We start from the raw sequence: 4,840 nt of genomic DNA on the forward strand, positions 1-4,840 counted from the left end.
TGCAAAAGACTAAATCTTATTGGTCAGTTTACTTTTGTTAATTTGGCGGCTTGGCACTTTTTCTGTGAGCTAAAAATGAATGAGTAGAGTTTGATCCCACGTGTAGTTATAACAGCGGTCGTTTGGATCCCGGCTGAGCTTTTTACCATGTGCGCGGTTCTGGCGGGGCACCGAATGGCAGACATCTGACGCTCTTACTGAGCATCTCAGACTGTGGGTTAAACAATTTAATCTAGTCGAAACATTCCCCAAAAGTAGAAATTAAGCAAACAATCTTTCATCACCTTCTCCTCCTCTGGACGTCTGATACCACTTGGACCTGGGAATCAACATCTCCCTCTTTCCGTGGATCACACGGGTAGGCTTTGCTGTCATGTCTTTATTATTTAGAATTGTTTGTAAAAAAAAAATCAGCTGCTTTTGTGGTTTAGGTTTGTGCTGGTTTTGCATTGAAGAGGTGGTTGTGCTTTTGCAGGCCAGGTGCAGTGATAGTTTTGTGCTACTCTCCGATCTGTCTAACTTTTTTTCCTCGACGCGTAACCCGTCAGCTTTTCAGTTTGCAAAACCACAAAAAGGGTAATAAAGAACCAGCGACCATGTCAGAACCGCGCATGGTAAAAAGCTCAGGCGGGATCTTAGAACAACAGGAGGATCTCATTAATTTTTAGCTCACAGAAAAAGCGCCAAGCCGCCAAATTAACAAAAGCAAACTGACCAATAAGATTTAGTCTTTTGCCTGCCTGCCCCCACAGACTCACACTGATGTGCGCTACGTAAAAGATGTTTTGACACAAAATGTATTTTTTTCTTTACAATTTTGTGAATAGTAAAGAGGGTTAGATAATAAAACATGCAATAACCATTCTTTTTCTCTTTTTATTTAAAGGAAAATCTTAAGGTATTCACAGTGCGTACAGCCGTACAGCTGCAGGTGCTGCTGCAATAATCCACACCGTCAGTTACTTGTGGGCAATTTAGAATCACACAGAACGGCTCCAAAAGGGAATCAAACTTAAAACTCTGAACTAAGAACTTCTGATCACGTAATAGCAATTAACCATATCTGCCATGGTAAATCATTATTGATAACTATTGTGATTAGTCCCATTAACATGATTAGACTGCATGTAATCATATATACATATATACTCCTGATCAAAATCTTAAGACCAGTCAAAAAATTGCAAGAATTTGCATTTTGCACTTTTGGATCTTAAGAAGGTTCTAAGTAGAGCTTCACAATGTTAAAGGAAAAAAATCAGTGCAAGAGACAAGAACTTTTGAGCGGGGAATTTTCTGAAAACTGCATTTACACTCAAACATGATTTCTTTCAGCTGATCAAAAGTTTAAGACCATAGTCTTTAAAAGCCAAAAGCTGTGCAAAAATCTGGATTCCATGTCATGACTGAGGGCCCTCGTCTGTGTGGTAATGATTGGGTTTTTCAACAGGACAATGCTGCAGTTCACAATGCCCGCCTGACAAAGTAGTTCTTCCAAGAGAATAACATCACTCTTTTGGACCATCCTGCATGTTCCCCGGATCTAAACCCAATTGAGAACATTTGGGGATGGATGGTAAGGGAAGTTTACAAAAATGGACATCAGTCCAGACAGTGGATGCCCTTCGTGAAGCCATCTTCAACACTTGGAACAACATTCCCACTAGCCTGGAAACACTGGCATCAAGCATGCCTAAACGATTGTTTGAAGTCAACAACAATGGTGGAGCTATTCATTACTGAGTCCTTTTTTTGACACTTTGATTTCTGTTTTGGGGGGTTTTCGTTTTTTTTTTAGCTATGGTCTTAAACTTTTGATCAGCTGAAAAAAATCATGTTTGAGTATAAATGCAGTTTTCAATTAATTCCCTGCTCAAAAGTTCTCGTCTCTTGCACTTATTTTTTCCTTTAACATTGTGAAGCTCTACTTAGAACCTTCTTAAGATCCAATAGTGCAAAATGCAAATTCTTGCAATTTTTTGACTGGTCTTAAGATTTTGATCAGGAGTGTATATATTATTGCTATAAAGGCTGAGCCAAGAAAATTTGTCTTTATCAAACAAGTAGCCCTTCTTGTTACTCTGTACCCATGAAGTAGCTCCCAGTCTCAAAAGGTTGGTGACCCCTGCTCTACATACTACTCTTGGTCATCATCTGGACCTCCTGTTACTCTGTCCAGGCCCCGTTAGTCTGCCATTTATCAGGTTAATGGAGAGTGGTACAAAAGAATGTTTCAAACTGTTATATTTGCACAGGGGAACCCTGAACCTTCTCCCAGAGTTCATATCCACACATTTGTTTCCTTCCTTATCTTGATGCAGGCCTGCAAAGTTAGCAGTAGGTTTTCCCAGGTCTGGTCATCATCTCCCAGCTTGCTTCACTCTGATGTTTACAGGCTGCAGGTGAATTACACACACTCTAAATAATTCAGCAGGCCTCAGGCCAGTGGAGTGATATGCTTCTCTGTTAGTTAGAACCCAGTAACATCTAACTACAGTCGGTGTCTGTAGTTTCTAACCTAAATTCTGTCCAGCAGCTCACCCTTTCTAATTAAAAAAATCATACATTGTGATCTCCAGATTCTTTTTTTAAGATTATGTCTCTTACAGTGGACATGCACCTAGGATGAAAATTTCTGACCCCTCCATGATTTCTAAGTAGGGGAACTTGCTAAATTGCAGGGTATATTTATTAAAACAAGTCTTTGGGAAAAGTGAGCTTTCATATTTGTCTCCTTCAGTCGACAATCTTCAAATGTTTCATATGGTTCTAAATCATAACAATTCCAGACCTGGACTGTTGTGAAGTTAAATGTTATACTTCAGCCGAAGTACTGTTACAATCTAATTAGCATAATGTGTAGCTACAGAGGGATTATCAGTCGACGTCACGATGTGTCAGCACCCAGACTGCACAAAGAAAGCAGTCATATAGTTTTTTGTTGTTTTTTTTGGCTCTAGTGGAATTTAGTTGAGTGGTCAGGCTGGAAAGTAGATTATGGAAAGGAGGAAGACATGGCAAAGGTCACCAGGCTGGGAGTCAAACCCGTGACGGCCTTGTTGACGACTTACGGCCTCCATACGTCGTTATGTTTTACCTATGATTGGAGTGCTGCACCACAGCTCTCCGATCATATGTCATTCTAACTGTTTCAGTTATTTACTGTTAAGCTAATAAAATCATTTACAACTGGCATTCTGCACAGATCACCTGACTTTGCCCAGCGTAACTCCTGCATGCAGCTCTGCAGCATCTGCTGTTGTCAAAGGTTTTATTTTTAGTACAGCATCTCTGCACCTGTCACTGCCTCCCATTCACACACACTCACACTTACGGACAATTTAGAGAGACCAATACCCCTAACAGTCAAGTCCAGGCCAGGATGTGAACCAAGGACCTTCTTGTTGCAAGGCAACAGTGCCTACCAACTGCCTTGCTGTGCAGCCTGTATTAAAAAAACTGATAGGTTAATTTTATACATGATATAAATTATTTTAAAACTAAACTAACGTCAATATTATTTTCAAACACCCACTGTATTTTAGTGACTTCTCCTAGTTGTAGGTTCTGAGTCGTACCCTGATGGCCATTACTGCTCCACCTAATGATGGGTCTGTGAGCTATAACCCACATGAAAACAGCAAACTGTGCCTCTGGTTTGTTCTATTGGCATGCTGAATCCAGCTCCAGGCACACGACTTCCTGCTGACCACACCTCAACACTGATGCTCCATCAGCAGCACACGGACCCACTTGCAGACTCTGGTCTGTGGAGAAGATTGGTGATATCTTGTCTGTGGACAAAACAAAAACACTCACAGAGTTCAGTTGATCTGTTTGGATCAGACAGATCCAACTGACTGATGAATTAGCGCAGATTTTTCTGCAGATGGGGACCAGGAGGAAGTGCGTTCAGACCCCAGCGGGTGAAGTGCTGGTAATTGAAGTGAAGTCGCTTAATTTAATTTATTAAGTTATTGGGGCCACAGTCAGTGGTTTTTGTCATTACGGAGAAAAATGTAGATACATTTATCTGCTTAATTTGTGATGGGATCTGGATTCACGGTGAATATTAGCTAAACCGCATAAAATGCAGCTAAATAGCCGATGTTAATATGATTGTAATTTCACGGATAAACGTAGTACATGACCGATTTTTTTTTAATTTTTTTTTTTATGTTGTCGGTCAAGATAACGGATAAAAGTCTAGCGCGACCTGCCACCCTAACACCAACTCATGCACATCTTCATTCACAGTCTTACTTGTAAATTGATTTTTCTTGGACATTATGATGTTAGCTTGTCGATGTCTCAGATTTTTCCGCTGGGAAAATCAATAAGCAGCTTTTTGTGACTCTGCTGCTCCTCTAGTGGCGAGAAGCCGTAATGTTGGCTGGTAACAATCGGAATGCATTATGGGAGATGTACCTTGTAGTCAATTCGTGCTCAAAACCTATTTTAAGTCAATCATGGGCCTATAAAACACTGGGGGAGGGTACATAAAATGCCTTGAGTTTGACACATGTGCTTGTACACTATGCCCGTCACTTGGTTATGTCGTTCTATGTACGCTTTCCCTGCCAGTAACTTGCACCCTGCTGTTATGTGCTGGACTGTCTCAGAGGCCTCCTTGCACAACCTACACCTTGGATCTTGTCTGGTGTGGTAGATCTGAGCCTCTATCACAGGACGAAAAATGGGATTTTCGGCAGCTATTGACACCTTGTTCTGCCGAGCGCATGGAGATTGAGGGCTTTCGGCAAGAGGTTTTTGTCAGAGTCGAGCACTGCCAAAAATGGTCAAAAATGCTGTGTGTCCGTGTTCCCCTATCACCCCCCTC

The 4,840-nt window shown here is 41.2% G+C and overlaps 1 protein-coding gene and 1 long non-coding RNA gene across 3 annotated transcripts in view; both read left to right on the forward strand.

Moving 5' to 3' along the window:
* The window catches only part of tgfbr1b (transforming growth factor, beta receptor 1 b), a 65,250-nt gene that overhangs the window by 47,636 nt on the left and 12,774 nt on the right, over window positions 1-4,840 (forward strand). The gene's annotated exons all lie outside the window — the stretch shown is intronic.
* On the forward strand, window positions 146-4,833 carry LOC107834598 (uncharacterized). Its single transcript, XR_001660402.1, has 3 exons — window positions 146-156; window positions 4,300-4,302; window positions 4,670-4,833. It is a non-coding gene; the product is annotated as an uncharacterized LOC107834598 (long non-coding RNA).

The sequence above is a fragment of the Poecilia formosa genome, unplaced genomic scaffold (assembly GCF_000485575.1).
Source record: "Poecilia formosa unplaced genomic scaffold, Poecilia_formosa-5.1.2 Scaffold682, whole genome shotgun sequence".
Taxonomy (NCBI): Eukaryota; Metazoa; Chordata; class Actinopteri; order Cyprinodontiformes; family Poeciliidae; genus Poecilia; species Poecilia formosa.